The following is a 16,809-nucleotide window of genomic DNA, read 5'->3' as shown; positions in this document are numbered from 1 at the left end:
TGTAGTTTTTAACCCATTTTCAAAAAACTCAGGAAAAAAAAGAGAAATTTCAAGGTTTCTTTGTTCCTTTCGGAAGGAGCCAAATGGGATGTTCAGCATTGTTTGCTTTCATAATGCACTGTGATTTCCATCTTTGTGTATGATGCACTCCTAATCTGTTACAAGTCTCTACCCTAACCTTATCCAGACACAACCCCGACTCTGTTTAGGAAGCTTAGACCCAGATAAATTATCGTCTCCTATAGCTTCTCTCCACTTCTAGTCAATCATGCCTTGTTTTTTACTGCATTTTCAGAAGAGATGCTTGTCCGATTATAGAGCATTCCCCCCTGTGAGGTCATTGGACACATTCCCGTGAAGGTCACAGCTGTCGGATCATTACACAGGAGGATTGCTCTGAAGTTTACACTGCTTTCTAAACATCCACTTTACCACCACTAGGGAAGATGTGAAAGTGTCTCTGAGGTGGGCATTTCCAACGTTGGATCTTCCAGTTGGACACCAAAAATATCCAAGTGGCGTCTCCCATTGGCTCCTTGATGATTTGACATGGCTGTGTCTCACTCTTCACTATGGTGGACTCCTTGTGTGTGCTTTTTGGCAAAGAATTAGGGTTGTATCTGATTAGTGGGGAGCAAGCAAAGCAGAGCGCTTGAAAGCCTAATTGATTGGACTGTCTTTTTTTATCCTCCTGCTCTCGCACACACATGTTCTTAAATAAAGTGTTGGGAATACAAATGCCCACAATGGAGGACCACACACCTGTTATCTATCAGTGCATGCAGTTTAAGCCTTCAGCTTCAGCCCTAAAAAACAAAGATTGTTGAAATACTTTAACCAGTAATTTTCTAAAGTTGTGTCAATTTTATTTTTTTTTTTTATAGAAAGTTGCAGATTTCTTAAGTATCGTTGCAAGCTGAAAAACAAAAAGAAAATAAATTGCTTAGTATTAGCATTTCTTAATAAATTTAAATGAAACCAGAACACATTTAAGTTTAAGAGCGTGTGAGACAGAAGACACTGGTTATGAGCAGAAACCGAAGTGTTGCAAGCAAAATCAGCTCTGCTCATATGATTGTAGCAAAAAGAATGTGCCAATTGCTTATCAGGACAAACAGACAACACATTTCTAGTGAATAATTAGGGCCACTGAAAACATTGGCATGAATTTTCTGCAGTTTTGCCAATGTCATTGCAAACTTCATGACATGCAAGATGAAGGAAAAGAAAAAAAAAATCTGGTTGCCACATTTTCTGTTTATGGCGGGATGTAAAAAATACTTTGAGATCCTAACCAGAAAAAGTAAATAGTTATTTAAGGGTAAAATCAAATGTTTAATCCAAATATCAATTAGCTTAAACCAGGATTACACAGCACATACAATACGTGATCATATTCACAAGAGATTAACGTATTTGTTTGTGCAATGCATAACTGTCTTCCTCTTTTTCCTAATTCACTTTTTTAAAAGCCTCACACAAAAGCTTAAAGGTATGCTACATCACTTATTCATAAATCTTTTTATAAACACAATTGCTCTCTAAAAGAAGAAATACTTTTTTCCTTCCAGCCTCCCTGGCTGGGGTGTACTGCCCTTTCTCTGGCCTTTGGCCTCTGTCTTTGCACAGAATGACAATGTTTTGGTAACATTTTTGTGCTTCAGGAAGCATCCCACTGAGCATGAAGGTGACCATCTCTTTGCACCTTTGAATTTTCATGAGTTTTAGTTACGTTGTGGGGACCCATGTCTGTTCACTCAGTTTATTCAGTCGATACAAATAATTGAATTTAAGTGACATTCTCCAAATACTCAATGAGAAGTAGTTGGGGGGAGCAGACCTAGTGTGAGTTTAGGTAAGGCAGACTTATAAAACTGCTATGTTATTGTAATAGCTTTAATGTACTATAAATAGAAATGTGTGTATGCATTTGATCAATTCTCCCCTTGTGAGGTCAATTTTTCCAACAAATATTACATTGTGAGGATCAGTTGTTCCTGACGGGACCAAAAGCTTGTGCCCTAAAAGAGAGCAGTGCTGTTTTTGGGTTCGGCATTAGGTTTAGGGTTAGACATGTTCTGATAATGGTTAGCTTTATGATAAGGTAGAAAATAGTGATAATGACCATCAATCTACTAAGCAGACTTTAAGTTGAGTAATACGGTTTGGGGGTACTTTAGAGGTTATCTTCTTCACTGTCACATTCATTCTGTGACACTGACAATGCAAATGCATTTTGAAAAGTGATTTATTTGTGCTCTGTGTAGCTGCAAACCCTCTTCGCCGTTAGCTGGAGGCATTAGTTATGGTATATACTTCTACTGATTTGTAAAAACAGTTTCTCTATTCTTCTTTATTTTCTTTTTTGGAAGAATTCTCCAAAGAGTTCATGTCAAAATATGTTGAAGGATAATCAATAATGGGTAAGGACCATGTATTGTGATGCTCCTGCTTTTGAATGTAAAAAAAAAAAGAAAAATCAATTTTCTGCAGTTTTGTGATGACAACTCAAAAGACAGACACCTTTATTCACAAAAAGGGATGGATACTAAAAACTGAAGAGGAAAAGTTTTAAACTTTTATAGAGGATGAGCATATGATACCTGAATCTTCCCTTATAGACCAAAACGATCTCACTAATTTGTTTCCCGATTATGAAAAGTTTTACAATGCAGTCACATGTAAAAACACTGATATTGCTTCAATGTTTAAAAACAAATTTGGGTTTAAATAGGATTAAGGGGGGGTAATATTTTCCAGACACACAGTATCATTTTATAGCACAATTAAGTAGGTATGTTTTCTTCAGTTGTTTTCTGTATACATGTATGCTACGGCTCTAGGCCTTCTGGGCTACAGGTGTTTGCATATGTCTTCCTCCATTGTGGTCCCAGAGAACAGAGGATATCAAGCTTTATCTTTCCGTCTCCTGTGTCTCAGTTCACCGCTCCTGAGATTACCAATAACAAAATCCAAGCTTAGAGGTGACCATGCCTTTGTTGCGGTAGCTCCTAAACCAGGAGTCTCATGGGTCAGTGTCCTGCAACCTTTAGATTTCTTTCTGTTTCAGGACACCTGGCTCTAATATTAGCTCATCAGCTGAGCTCTGTGGAGCTTAACTGCATGCTACTGAAGCAGTATAGCCACGTATTTCAAGTGTGTAGGCCAAGGGACTCATTTAAAAGTCGCAGGACTCTGGGCCTCGACCACAGTTTGACACCACTGTCCTAACTATGGAATGGTCTTCTTTTTCACATCAAACAGGCCTCCTCACTGTCTGCCTTTAAATACCATTTCTAAAACCCGTATTTTTCTATACCTTTTGATTGTATTAATGTTTCTCTTTTACACAGCTTTTGTTAATGTTTCTTTTTAAAATATATGTTTGCATTTTATTCATTTTAATATGTTTCATTTTTTTTGTACAGCATTTTGGTCCACTTTTGATTTTTAAAGTGTTTTACAAATATAATTGGATTGGATGTATATTTATTTTGCAAATAATAGCAACATTAATATTGTCATCTGAGTGCTACAAGACCTGCCCAGGTGCAACCAGTCAGACAGTTTGAGAACTATGGTTCTAAATGATTTTTTTTTTTTTGTCCCAAAAAGCATTTTTAATAAACAGCTTTGATGCACATTAGTGGTGTAATAGTTCACATTCATCATAATTAGGTATGTATTTGGTTTGGGGCTCTGTTTGTTAATGGTGTGGCAAAACAAAATAAATAAATGCAAAATGTCAAATATTAGGTTTGTTTTCTATTTTTGAATTAGAAAACTACAAAAGCTTGTACATAACTTCATTTGGGCTGCAGGTATTAAGTCTGACAGGAATCCACAATATCTTCACCGAACTGTTGCACAAGCTCCAAAGTAAAGTCTGAATAATCCATTTCTGCTACAAAAATAAGTAAAATGCATGAAATGTAAAGCCCTGTAAAACCATCACCAGTGACATCTAGAAGATCTCTTCAGCATTACAGAGAGTCGACTTTTGAGTTGTATTCCATTTAATTTGTAATATATATACAAAGTCCCCTACAGGACATTTATCTGTTTGCTGATAGTGGGGCTCTGTTATTACTTATTGCAGATGTTCCCTTTCCCTCCCTTTAGTCAGGAAGCAAACACACAGTGGTATAGCTTATCTTATCATCATTACATTATGTATTTGGACTGCAGAGATTACAAACACATTCTCTATAGCTCCCAGAAGATACACCTGACGGAAGTAAATACTTCTTAAACACCAATACACTTGTTGAAAATGCCATAAAAACACCCACCAATAGGCAAAATTATTAATTCTCCAATGTAAATTCCTAAATAGAAAATACACTAGCAGTTTTCTGCCATCTTAATGAGAGCTAGTTATTAACAAAGTAGACTGGTTTGTGAATGTGGAGTTGGTCAGTAAGGTAGCTATCATTGTTCATTAGTATGCAGGGTAAATTCCTTGAATGCACAAGACATGTTGCATATAGCAGAGCATACATCTAGCTATAATAATTCTCAGTGATAACTAAAAAACCTCCCACCCCCCACTCGGCAAAGCCCAGAAAAATCTATATAGAACAACAGAGTGGGATGAAATCAACCCGTTATTGAGAACTAATCTCAGCAAAGGCAAGTCATATCTGTAAATGAGGCTGCGCTCATTTTATTGCGACACATTTCATTTCCACGCTGGTGTGTTCTTGCTGTTTTGACAGAAAATTGTCATTCTCATAAAGGTTTTAGCATCATTTTCAAAATGCTGTCCTTCTAAACACGCCTGAAAACACACATATCTTACAACCATTCAGAGACACACGTTTTTTTTTGTTTGTTTGTTTTTGTTGCAGCTTAAATTAAAGTTATCAATTTGTCCTTAAATGTGGTGAAATGCAGAATGCTGACATTTCTATATCATGTTTTTCCTTTATATTTTTTGCAATTGCAATTTTAGCCATGGGGTCTAAAATGTCAATCTAAATCTCTGCATTTCATTTGCTTGTTTTGTTTGCATCTTTTCTCCGCTGCTGCGCATTTGTACCTGTAGGCCACCGTAAATTAAACTTCAAGAACTTAGTTGTGATTCAGTTGTAGTCTACCAGCATTGTCACTAACCTGGTGGAGCCCTCTTTTAAGGGTGTCTGTTTAATTACTATACAATTTTTAAGCTGTTACGTTATACCCAATTGAACAATATACCACTTGTGTTGAGCAATCTGGCTTACCAGCACAATTCATTTCATTTATTCTTCCCCGTTGTGGTCTACAATTTTCACTGGACTGTTTCTGACTAAATGGTCTCATTTAGCCACACCGTGGGTAACGTACATCGAATGCTGTTTTCTCTGTACAAGTTAAAACACAACTGTTCATAGCACCCCACCTGCATTCACAACAATAACTGCAGCAGCCGCATTTTAAGTCAAGCGTGCAGCACAGGGCACGCAATCTACATCAGAGGGGTTTGTGTAAAAATGATAGCAACAATCTCTCTACTACAAGTTGTGATTAAGTAATGGCACAATTTTATTCTGGTAAGTGAACAGAGAATATAAGCCTCAGGATGTATACTGAGTCTAAAGGAATGAGAAAAAACAACCGAACGTGTAAACTAAGAACAACTAAAGGTGTTTCTGAACCAGGCCAGCCAAGTCTCTTGCTGTAGCAGTTGAAAAGTACCCCAACTAATCCCATGATATTTTATTACAAATTTGAATCAATGCAATTTTTTTTTTTTAAAAAGCAATCTTACAATTTCTTCCTGCAGGTTTCATAAAGTAAAATTCCTGTTATTTTCTTCAGTTGTCATCTTCTCAGTGTCAGACAAGTGTACTGTCACTGTTTCAGATACAGTTCAAGTATTTGAAATTTAACAGCTAAAGTGTGTGTGGGCGGCCTTACTTACCTGTATTTCATATATCTGTATGTATGTAAACATGTTTAGATGAGAAAATAAAAATGTTGAAGTACATGTAATAAATAAATGAATATATCTATGTTATATAAATCTTAAGATGTTTTATTAAAAACCTACATGACATAAATGTCAAAATAAATTACATAAACTTGATTTTACATACTTTGTTTTAAAAGGAAATGATATTGGCTCGCAGATAAAACATGGCTAAGTGCTTCACAAAGAGAGCAAAAACATCAAAACATCATCAAACTGCAACCTTAATGAAATACAAATCAAATGATACAGACAATTAAAAACAAGGTAAATGTTTCTGGAAATGAGTCGTTAATCAGGTTAAAGGATCAAATTAAGGGTCTGTTTGATGACTTTAAATTACTTCGTAATGGACTTTAGAACAGAAAACATGAAATACTTAAACGAATGCAGAAATCACACTTGATTTCAAGACACAGCAAATTAACATTTTAAATTACAAATGTGACATTTAATTTAATTGTGCATTTAATAAATTACAGACACAATGCAGTCACAGATACTTAGTTAGTTTAATTTTATTGATATCATAACGTGCAAATATTTAGTTTTTACTTTTCAATGGGTTTCTTTTGTCCACTATGCATCAGCTTTCATAGGCGACGTGCTTCTCACGGATTCTCCTTGTACTCCGGCATCATACTAATAACAAACTGGGGGAGGTAAATAAATGAAAGGATGTGACATCAGAGCCCCACGCTGTGTGTCAGGAACCGTACTTGCCCATACATGTGTAAGTGAATTGTAAAACGACCACCTCTTGCTCTGTCATTCCTCAAGTTCTCCTCAGCCTCAGCAATAAGTGCCTGCCCCGACTTTCTCAGACTGACTTTCAGCGTTGAACCATGTAGGCAATGATAATGTCGGGCATTTTCATTGGATGGGGAAGGGGGCAAAGGGGGGGAGCGAGGTGTGCTTGGCTTTTTCAATAAACCTCTGGTGATGTGTTTTGTAATGCATTGGTTATACTTCACAGTAAAAACCCATTCTGTTGCCGTGGCAGCCTGCACACTTCTCCCTAAATTGCCTTTTCTCCAAGTGCCATTCGTTATGCTTTCCACTCTGCTGCGCAGATATCATTTATTTATTTTACGAAACAACAACCCCGTCAAAAACAAAACAACCCCGCCTCCTATGAGGTGAGCCGAGCAGCCAGATAAATGAGTGGAAGGACAAACCAGTGCACAGACAGACGGAAGGGAAGGATGGATGATAAATTACCTGAAATTGGATGTAAATTGGAGGAAATGTAGGAAAGATTTAGGGATGGACAGCCTGGTGACATTATGTAAGAAAATAACATCCACACATTTTTTTGTGTGTATTAGCCAAATACTTCAAAGAATGAAGTAAGAGATGGGAAAAAATGGAGTGAGAAAAGTCCTGAGATACTGATTCACCATTATGTGAAATTCAATTTTCCCTTCTGCTCCTCTTTTATCTGGTGCCATTATGGAGACAGTGTTTGTCTGGTGGCAGGCAAATAGGCCTGCTTTGTTTAGACTAGTGTCAGCTATAATGAAAAAGCACCATCAACTCAGAACGGGGGGCTCTATGCTGTGTCTACCGCAACACTCAGCAGATAATAACTATTGATTGCTATCCAGAGACAAGAAAAAAAAAGACAAAGCAGAAGAAAGAGACAAGGAATGTGGAATAAGGACATAGATTACAGTCTATTGCAATTGCCCATTTGTGTGTGTCACCAATTAAATCTAAGCTCTTAAATATGTAGAAAGCAACTTGAAAACCTCTCAGAAATTTTTAGTTAAAAATAATATTCAGGAACTTGTTGAGTTCAGTTTCTGCAGTTTTAATTCAGCTTCTGTACACCGCCTCTGTTTGTCTGTGTTTAAATCCATAGCCTGTATTTTCAGAGCTGTCAGATTCTGACTGAGGCGCACACAACAAGCATTAATATTTCATGCCACAAAGTGGAAAATAAAAAATAAAAATACAGATGTGTACAATGCTTGAATATCCCACTGGCAAATCCATTTAGAGTAATCAAAAAAAAAAACACACACACACACACATAAAAAGCTCATTGCAGTAAATAAAAGGTGTGACTTCAGCAGCTCACTCTCTTATGTCAGAGGTGGGCTCCGACGCTACAAGAAGTCCAACCCTCACCACTGGGCAGTAAAAAAAGAAAAAAAAACAAACATAAACCCTTTGTGACAATTTTCCCATAATGAATGTTTGTGGTCATTGATTTCCCATTGTAGGAACACTCTGTGACTCCACATCGATCCCGGTGGCTTTTGTATGTAGATACAAGGAGAGTGTGCAAAGTGTTAAATGAGTGTGGCAGCTGTTGCTTTTCGTAATTTGCAAGCAGTTCACGTCAGTTTTAACATCACACTTCTCTGAATCAACAGCAACTGTAATCAAGTTGTTTTTGTGCAATGCTTCAGCTAACTGCATGCAGTAGGCTCTTTGTGATTGATTAACTGGGTTTATAGAAGTGACTTTCTCATCAGAATTTTCATTTTTCATTACAGTGTCTCCTATTACAAAGATTGCAGAAGCTTAACAATGCATTACCTCAAGCAGTTACCGAGAAAAACATCTATTCATTTCAATAAAATCGTTTTGTTTAAGCTTGTTTTGCATTCGTAAAAATGTGAGGCCCGTTACAATCAGACTTTAGGTGCTCTGGAGCATGCATCTGCATGTGTTTAGTGGTAGTTTTCTGGGCTTTAAATCCGAATCCAAATCCTACAGATTATATTGAAGCAGCATGCATCCTACGTGATATGTCCACTGTCAAATATTGTGTCTGTTGGAACGTAAAAAGACTGGGGCATGCCGTGGCAGAGAAGAACATTTACATAATTACCATGTCATGACATTATCATAAAGGGCACAAAAACATCTGTGCTGCAAAATTCATATCGTCAGTTTTTCTTCAATTTTGAGAATTGTGACATGTCTTTGACATTACAGCAGTGATTATAATTTCCAATACTTGCTTGTTTTCTATCGATATCCAGACCTGGGAGAGTCAGCCGTCTGAGGTGAGGTGGTGACTAGCAGCAGTGGTGAGAAGAAGCCAAGTTCCTAAAAAAGGAAAAAAAAAGAAAGATTTTCTATTGTTCCTGGGGTCAAAATAATAGGATAGTAGTGACTTATAGTCCTTAGTCTTCGATACGGCCATCATGGATGCCTCCTGGGGTCACAGCCTGATGACCTTTGCCCACATGTCTTCACTGTCTCTCTCAACACGCTATCCTGTTTGACCAGTCTTAAATAAAAGGCCTAGAGCCAATAAAATCTAAACAGAAAAAAAAAAGGTTTTCTCTCGTTTCTGTGCGCTGCAGGTCAGCTTGCTGAAAGAAGGCTTCTTCACTTTTCTCGAACTTAAATTAAAGCCAGTTTTAGCTGATTGGATATAAACAGAAATTCCTGGGTTAAAACCAAAGGAGAAGCGCTAATCAAGCTCATAAAGACAACAGTTTTGTAGACAGGCACGCGATATCTTTGTAGAGGAGTTGTGGAAACTGAACACAAAGTTGAGGGTCCTTATGGGAAGAAGGAGTTTGATCAGCTGGAGAAATGCAGGATAAAATCTCCCTAAAACAGAGTGATTCTGCAGCGGAAGAATGAAGGAAATAGATCACCAAAGATCAATTGTAGTACATACTTTGGGAGTGGCAGTTGTCTCAGTAGTGATTGTAATGATTTAGTGCTAGAGAAGTGTCTGATCCTTTCTTAAATACTTGTCAGGATATGGAGAAGACGGGACACAATGGATGTGCAGCTGTAGAGAGTGACCACCCCATCATTTCACCTAAGAGAAAGAGAAACAAGTTCTGGGAAGCCAAAACACCAACACATCTTATTTACTGGTTTTTAATCCAAAAGCTTCCCTCCTCAAGTTCCAGATTAAATCACTTTGGAACTGAGATCTGTTAATGATCTCCACAGGCCTTTTATTTAGTAGATTAGGAGCTGCGGAAAAAAAAAAAAAATCCCACGAAAGTTCAGGAACTTTGCAAAGATGAGAAAAATTAGCAAAAAAAAAAAAAAGGGCACAGAGGACAGATTTAATCCATATCCTCTGGCAGATTTGTGGAATAACCTTCACAACCTCGGGAAAAGATCAAGTACCAGCATTTATAGTGATTTTCTCATAAAGCCTGCAGTTCAGCAAACTCTGCCGTGACTGCTGAATAGGAAGTCAAACTGCTGCGCAGGAGTAAAGAGTGTGCTGTGCCTCTTGGCAAGAGAGGATCACCCAGTAGTTTCACAGTTATTTGGTGTCTCTGCTAGTTAAGAAGCATTTATGGACGATTTGTTGCTAAACACCCTTCCAGCAAAAACTGGGCTGTTTTTCTCTAGTGTTACTCACTCCACACTTTACAGTGGCATTTTGACGAGTGTTTGCAACTGGCTTGTTGTGCTTTTGAAAATAGAGGTTAAACAAAAGCAATCAGAGGTGTCATTTGAATAACCAATCAAATCTGAAAGCTTAAAACACAAAGCAAAGTAAACAGAACATATGCTGTTTTGAACATATTTTTTCCAGACAGAAAAACAAAACAATTTCAAACAAAGACCTAGAAGCATGTGTGCTGAGAAAACTACGAAAGCGACACTGTGGCAGTGCTTTAGGTGGGCCGCAAATGCCCAGGACCACCACTAAATGTTACCCCTCAGCATACTGGGGCTTTTTCCAGTGTTATAACAGGTGTTAAGTCAGTCTGAGTTTCCCCATCAATATGTTTCCCCTGAAGCTCTGTACATGCTCACTCCCTTTCTGTCACTGGGGCTCTCTGCTTGCACACAGTAGCACTACGGCAACCTGTTAAGCCTTGTGGTGAAGAGACCAAGCCAATGTGCAGACAGCCACTAACGAGAGCAATCACTGAGAAATTTAAAGGACAAAACTTATTAAACGTAGGGACGTAAAAAAAAAAAAACGAGCGAGGAACTATATGTCAATCAGGGCATGAAAACAGAATATGAAAAATCAGACGTCTGGTCTAGGCTTGGGTTCTCTTTGCATGAATTTCTGCAGCGTCAGTGTAGCATGGCATGAAGGAATTAAGATATGGCGCTACTGAGGTGTTAAAGTTTTAGGGTATCAGCTCCTCTGCTTGTTGGGTCTGGAGTCGCTCATCTTCCTCTTCGTAATAAATCAGGTGAGTTTGCTAGTCAATCAAGGACGCTCATAATGTGGTGGTCATTAAAGAAGGTATTGGTACTTTTGGTAGTACTGCCACGTGCTAAACCCTGGATGATGAAATCAGCATCTCCATAAAGCTTATCAGCAGAGGCAAGCACACAGTGCTCTAGAACACAGGTGTCAAACTCCAGTCCTGGGGGGTCACTGCCCTGCAACTTTTAGATGTGCCTCTGCTGCACCACACCTGAATACAATAATTAGGTCATTAGCAAGGCTCTGGAGAACTTAGCTACACAAGAAGGGGGTAGTTAAGCCATTTCATTCGAGCGTTTTTTTGTACCTGTGGCACATCTAAGAACTGCAGGACAGCGGCCCTTGAGGACTGGAGTTTGACAGCCCTGCTCTAGAATGTCCCGGTAAACAGCTGCCCAAACTTTGGATCTGACAAAACATATAGTGGACAAACATTAAAATTAATCCCCAAATTATGACAGTCACAGCTCTTTTCAGGCTTTCGAGCAACTTGTCCCCTCTGGATCAACTCTACATTTTTCCTTTAGACTCCAGAATAAAGTTAAGTCGCATATCTCTGCATAATGTCCTCCTCTTATCTCTTGAATTGGTCTTGAGTGGTATTGTTTTGTCAAACACATTTTTCCTTTCACCGAATTCTCTAGTAACATAGATTTTCCTAACAACCACCTTAAGATCTTTAGCGATGACTTTTTGTAACTTACTTGTTGCGTATGTAACTTTTGCCCATTATTCTGTAGGTCATAGCACGCTATGTTTTCTTTTTCTTTTTTTCTTTTTTTTAATCAGTGTCTCAACATGTTTGTTATGTGAATTTGGAGTAACTGAAAACAACTGCAATATAATTTACGTGAAAAGAAATGCTTGAAGTATGCGAGATTGAATTGAATTACTAAAAGTTTACATTAAAAAGATACAGTAAGTGAGACAAACCTGTACATGTAGACAGGCAAAATACAAAACAGACAAGCGTAAAAGTTTTTTTTTAGGAAGGCAGTGATAGAAAGAAGATCCATCTTTATTGCCTATTTTTTTGCCCTCATTACTGCTAACTAGTTGAAGCAGCTGGACCCTGTGGCTTTATCCTCAGGCCGCTCTGGCCCTGGTGACTCCCCCGACGGGAAAGGTCACTCAAAACAAGACCACCTGCTCTTTCTCAGGGTTGCTAGAGTCACAACAGGGGGGAGCAAGTTTTTTGTTTTTTTGTTTTTTTTACAAAGCCAGGAGTAGAAAGTGAAATCTGCTTGTCCTAATTGTGCAAATAAAGACGGACAATGTAATTCCCAGCTACTTCCACAAAGAAGGAAATGTAGGCAGGTGCAGAAATATCATTCTTGACTACACATCTGTTCTTCTCTTGTGTATAAAATACTATTTAGTTTTTCCAGCATGAAGATGTAGCTGTTGTCTTAACTGGTCACCCTAAATCAGCTGGAAAGGTGACTGCTTGCTTCCATGGGTGTTGCACGTCTACGTATTGAGCCCGCCTACCCGGGGGTCTCTTGTTCTGGGACAACGTCCCTGTGTCCCCGTCATTTAAAACTCGGTGGAAAGAATTTGAAATTGTTGCTAGCTTTTCTAAATTGAGGCAGCACTAAATAAAGAAACTGGAAATTCAGTTTATTCTTCACACAGGATGCAGAACCAGCAGGAGCAGAGCTTTCTTGGCAGTGTGAAGAAGAACACACAGAGAAGATGCCACAGGATCAAAACTTGGTGAGGCCAGCATGGTGCTCTTCTCTTTTATTCTCTGTACAGATTGGATTCCAAAACGTGGAGTGAGATGCGAGGCCTATCTACAGCTACAGATGAGGCTCCATTAAGCATCAACTTGCGCTGTGTTCAAATTAACTGAATCCAGCGTAAGGCTGAGTCTCTTGCAGTACAGGAACAAATCAGCTAAATTTGTTAATGTGGTTGTTGAAGATATGTTGCGCAAATTGCAGAGCATGCAAAAATTTGATCTGATTGGGTTTAATCCATCAAAATGACGTGCAGTAGGGACAACCAGAAATCAGTACAAATTGAATTTTTTATTTTTTTTTTTACCTTTAAACCTATTGCACTTTGAGCAATCATGTTTTAGGAAACCGCTCGTCTAGAAAGTTAGATGAAAAATACATGCTGTAAATAGACCAGATACACAACACCATACTCACAAGGAAAGATGGTGCACTTAAAAAAAAAAAAAAATCTAATAAATAAACTAAATAAATGGTTTTCAAGTCTCGAGCCAAACATAGCTTGTGGCAGTCCACTGAGACAGGAAGGCATCGACGAGACGAGCACGCCTTTGCGATTCACACTCTACGGCTCTTGGTGGATACTGACAGCTCTATGTTGGGTAACAGCACACCACATGTTTTCACCAAATCTGATATCATGCTGATTCAATCAGAGATGCTTCAAGGCATTTGTAAATATTGACACACAGTCAGAGAGAAAGCGAGAGAGACCTGAACTGTGTCTCCTTCATCTGTCTTTGCACCACTTTTTGTCTTTTGTGTGAATAATTATTTCTTTAATGTGAAATATTAATACAAAGTGCATCGATTCTTGGGGGTACAGGAGAATCTGCTACACTTGTGGATTTGAACAGTCTACATATTCTTCTTTTAACGACTTCTGGAGGAAGCTGGTTGCATAGATTTTAGCTGAGAGGCAGAGTAGAGGAAGGACAACCTTCTGATTTAGTTCCAGCATTTTGTCTTCTTAGATTCACACCTATTATCAGCTATAGAAAATAGTGTCAACTTTAAATAAAGTTGTGCTGTAATAAAGGATTTTCTTGACATGTACTGACTTGAATCCATTAGCTAAAGCCCCAGTTAGCAGGGAGGTAAGAAATGTTCCAAAGTTGTTGTTTGTTTTATTATTATTCAAAGGAAGAAATTTATATAGATTAAACCATTGAAGTGTGCAATCAAGCATAATAATAGTTTGCTAAATGCCAGAACAAACTTATTTTTATAACTTTTTTCAACATTCATAGTGTACATACACCAGGATTATAATGCCTTTGAACTGTTTTAGGAAAGTAAAGATGACAACATCATTGCTTTCTTAGCTTGTGATTGGTTAATTCACTGCCTCTGGGTTAAATGGAGGCAAAAGCTGGGGATGAATTTTCCATCTTCCAACTGACATCTTGGAAAAATCTACAGAAAAACCTTGTTTAAAATGCTTGTTTAAGTTTGTCAGAGAATGTCATGTGAATAAAAGGAAGCAAATCTTGGAGCAACTGTTACATCGCAAAAGCAGGAGTTTTCTACAAAACTAATACAAGAGAAAACAACTGCTCAGGGATGTAGGGAGGTCAGGTACTGCCAACCTAAGGCTACTTATGTTTATATTTTCTGATTAACTGTGCAACAAAAACGTCCCATTACTTGTGAATAAAAATGTTGAAACTATTCAGCATGTCATTGTTTTTACCTGGCGTTTTAATTAGGTTGTGGAGACTGTTGAAGGTCTTTGTAAAAAATGTTTTGCTTGTTTGACTTTTTTTCCTTTTTTTTTACAAAATATTAGATACTTCCCATCTGATGTAAAGGACAGAAAAACAACAAAAAAAGAAACTTCATTTTAACTTGTTCTAAAAACCTGTTTTTACCGTTGTCTTCACGTCTGCTTAGGCAACACTCTAAATTTGTCACAACCTTTGTTGTCTTCTCAACCATTTGTCACTCTGCAGATGTAGACTGTCGTACTGCCAAAGCTAGTTTGTGATTCACTAAATGATGTGCAGAAAATTTCTAACTGGGCACCGCAGGAGAAAATAATGGCAACTTCATCGGTACTTTGTTAGAAAATTAGAAATCTTATGGAATATTTATTGTCAGGCGTTAAAATAAACACTGCTGCAAAGCGTAAGAATAGGTTTTACATCTTCATGGTAACATTGTCCCCAACAATAAAAACATATCCAAAGGCAGTATAGAGTAGTTTGGCACATTGACAACAAACATAAATGTCTCCTCAGTAGGCTCAAGTATCTGATAACTTGGTAATGAGAATGATTTTTGCCTAGAGGCAAAAAAAAAAAAAACTGAGCTAGTTGAAAACAGCTTGTCATTTTCTGTGTAGCATTCTGTTTTATGTAGAACCTAATTTTCACATTATATTGTTACACAGTGTAATAACATTAACAGCTTTTTCTATACAATAAAGAGCAATTTCACTTCTTTCTTTGATATATTCTTTAATGAGGATTGTGTGCCTCGTTTTTTTTTTTTTTGTTTTTGTAGTTGCTAATAGTTGCTAAATGGATTGAGGATGTCACAGGAATAGCTAATATATTTGTAAACTTTTAAATGACGTACATTTAGACACCTTATTTATCTTTAAGATTAGAGCTTTTGTTTTGAGAGCTCATTAACCAAATGGACATCTTTCCCTGGTAATATTCATGCATCCATGTGGGAATGAGTAAAAGCTGAGAAACTTCTACACCAAACTTTAAAAACTGTATCCAGGAAGTAGTAGTTGTGAAAACTTCTTCTAAATGATTGGTAACTGCAATGTGTGTGTGCACCCAAGGGTCTGATTAAGGTTGTTACACACACACACACCCCTGCACACAGACACAAACACACACACACATACGCACACACCTACATCTGTCTTTGTCCTGCTATGTTATTGACAATATTTGCTGCCTTACTGGTAGGCCATCCCCAGACTATTAAAACTGATAGGTTACTTTGATTTCTTTCTGCATCCTAGTTGTATTGAGCTGTGTATCAGTCTGCTGAGCAGGTGTGGATTTGCAGTTGCATCAAACAGGAACAGTGGAATGAAGCCGCCGCTTAATGCATTCTATTCCTTCTATCTTTACTGTCTGCTATAACTAAAATATCAGCTGTCTTTACGTGGTGATGATTTTGTAAGCTGAGGATTTGATCACACTTTAATGTTTTTTTTTTTTTTTTTTAAACTGTTTTACGATACAGAAGGTCTAGTTCTACAGTGTTTAAAGATGTTCTCTGAAAATCTGATATCTTAGAGCACTTGGGTGGGAAGTTTAAGTTTTATCGATGATAAAACCATCAAATATTTAGGCTAAAGCACAAACATTGTCCACTTTTACATTATCTGTTAATGGAAATATTGGCAGTGTGAAGAGTTTATGAAGGCGTAAAATTAAACAAGGCTATTTTTTTCCTCTTATTTTACGCATAAAGGCACAAGTGCCTTCATGTGTCCTGACTTAGAGGGCATAAGATTTGGCATGAATGCATTTAGTGTAACTACCATATGTTCCGCACTATAAGGCATACCGGATTATAAGGCGCATATTCAATCAATGGGCTATTTTAAAACTTTTTTTCATATATAAGGCGCACAGCATTATAAGGCACATAGAATAGATGCTACAGTGGAGACTGGAGTTACGTTATGCATCCACTAGATGGAGCTGCATTGAAGAGAATATCAACGAAACAGTCCGACTCGGTCGGCGATGAGAGCCTTCCGTGACTGGGCCGGGGCGTGGCCGGACGATGGTCAGCCTTCTCCGTTCGTGGAGAACGTGGTGCTAAATGACCTGCAGACGACCTGATTATCAGGTCAGTAGGGATGGGGTTAGGGTTTTTAGGTGTGCCTTATAGTGCAGAAAATACAGTAATTGTTTTATTATTTTACCATGTGCAACTGCATGTGAAATGGCATGCTTTGCATACTGATGGCTTGG

The 16,809-nt window shown here is 37.9% G+C and overlaps 1 long non-coding RNA gene across 1 annotated transcript in view; it reads right to left on the bottom strand.

Annotated features, from left to right (window-relative positions):
* LOC107838124 (uncharacterized) overlaps positions 1-16,637 on the bottom strand; it is a 24,367-nt gene extending 7,730 nt beyond the window's left edge. Inside the window, exon 1 of the long non-coding RNA XR_001664187.1 lies at positions 16,556-16,637. This is a non-coding gene — a long non-coding RNA (uncharacterized LOC107838124). The remainder of the gene's footprint in view (positions 1-16,555) is intronic.
* Between the last annotated feature and the right edge of the window lie 172 nt (positions 16,638-16,809).

Source organism: Poecilia formosa, unplaced genomic scaffold (genome assembly GCF_000485575.1).
Source record: "Poecilia formosa unplaced genomic scaffold, Poecilia_formosa-5.1.2 Scaffold215, whole genome shotgun sequence".
NCBI lineage: Eukaryota > Metazoa > Chordata > Actinopteri > Cyprinodontiformes > Poeciliidae > Poecilia > Poecilia formosa.
Note: the sequence above shows the minus strand (reverse complement) of the source record. Positions and strands in the feature narration are given on the sequence as shown.